We start from the raw sequence: 2,199 nt of genomic DNA on the forward strand, positions 1-2,199 counted from the left end.
TAATTCAAATAAATGCTCCCTATTTTTTCTGTCAGATTATTTTCAACTGTTTCGCATTGAATTCAATGGTTATGGCGGTGTTTTGAAAAATGGTTCTATAGATCAAAACTTCCGGATAATGTCAGTGAAATTAAAGTATATCATTATTTTTCACGTTATTTTAATATTTTTAACATTGAAAAATAATGGCTAAGTGCGTGTATTTTTACGGATTTTTTACAGTGTAATTTTACACCACAATTTAATGTGTAATCTCAAAACTTAGTTAATTCTCGCCAGTAAATGTAGGCCAAATTTTATTCTCCGACCCACCTGATTCTTGCAACGAAGCTAAACATTCGTCGGCTCTGAGAATCAAAATATGTCTGACCTGCCAATAAAAACTAAACCAATGAGAAATACGTGATAATAAACGTTGCTATTGGTATCACGTGGTACTGCTCCTTCGAATCCTAACACGAACGCAAGAAAAATAAGAAGAATTCCACTTAAAAAATAGAAAGAGAAGGAAAGAGAAAATTGTATATTTGACCAATAAAAAGATTACATCCATAAGTTAGTTAAAACCCAAGAAACAAGGGTTCATATGCAAATAAACATTCACTTCTCAGCCAAAGAATAGTGAATTATACTTCAGAAGCTGTCAGACCTAACAAACCGGAAGTAAGAAATTTTTATTAAGCAAAACTCTTGATATTTACAACCACAGAAAAGACTCGAAATGACCAGCAATATAACTTTTGTTCTTAAACAAAGGTTGCTTGCAATCATTTCCCCCAAAAAGCGCTGTCTGGGCTTTTCAGAATCGAACAAAAACTTTGTTTGACTTTTTAGAAAAACAGAACAGGTTTGCGTTTTTAACAGTTGCTTAGCAACTCTGTGAAAACGTCATCAACCAATCCAACCCAAACAATGGAAAACTTCTGAGAGATGGTCTTGCCTCAAATTCAAATATTTCAGTTTGATATTAAGAACTTCGGATCCAAAATAATCTAACTGTATGGATCAGAAATGAAATAATTTCAAAATTTCCTAAATAAAGACCAATCTTGAATAACAAACTGGATAGGAATTTTAAAATAATAAATAAGTACACCAGAAAACTAATACCACAAATAAACTGATTTGAATGAATATCTGGATTCCCTCATTGATGTCCCCCAGTAGGTCAGTAATAAGTTTAAGGACTTGCAACGCTACACGAGGACTATCTGCGCTAGCCGTCCCTAATTTAGGAGTGTAAGACTAGAGGGAAGGCAGCTAGTCATCTTGGGCTACTCTTTTACCAACGAATAGTGGGATTGGCCGTCACATAATAACGCCCCCACGAGCATGTTTGGTGTGACGGGGATTCGAACCCGCGACCCATAGATTGTGAGTCGAGTGCCCTAACCACCTGGCCATGCTGGGCCGTGATGGACAGACGGCAGTTATTCTATTATGTCGCTTTGCGCTAAAAACAAAGTCACTATTCTAATCCTCGCTGTTAAACTTGGGGTATAATGGTGAGTAAAACAAAATACGCGGTATAGCTAACTAATGAATTGTTACGTCTCCGTTTGTTAATTAACTTTCCGTAACTTCGTTCCGACGAAACTTTAGCGACACAAGTCCTTACTTAATAAAACTGGTTTATTCTTTCTGAATATAACTTTACGATACACTTAATTTCAACAATCGCGCTAAAACAAACGCTATAACAACAAACGTGCTCAATAATACTCTCTGACAGCAGATCAATTACTCACTGTCTACACACACATTATCTCCGTCACGTTGTCACCCTCTTATATATACCAGACTACCCTATATCTAGTAAATGCTGGAGCATTCGCCAAGGTGCAGGATAGTTCTAGAAACGTGGCGTGATACTAGTCATGTGACTTCGTTGACGCAACACTGCCCCCTCCTTAGTATTGTTCGTCCCGAACAATAACCACATACAATAAACCAATAACAATTAACAATAACTTAATTAACTGTACAGAATTACAAACACAAAATTACAATTCAACAAAGTCTCTTAATTTTACAGGACGTATCTTCTTCCGTACTGGTCTCCATCTCTTTGGCTTCTACTTCATGTGGGGTTCATCCGCTTCATCACTAAATGTCCCATCATCGATAACAGTCACATCAGTGGTAGTAACTTCGCCAAGAGCTTCACAATTTCCCTTCTCAAAACTGAGTAGAGTTTCT

This window comes from Limulus polyphemus, unplaced genomic scaffold, assembly GCF_000517525.1.
Source record: "Limulus polyphemus unplaced genomic scaffold, Limulus_polyphemus-2.1.2 Scaffold11505, whole genome shotgun sequence".
NCBI classification, from domain to species: Eukaryota; Metazoa; Arthropoda; class Merostomata; order Xiphosura; family Limulidae; genus Limulus; species Limulus polyphemus.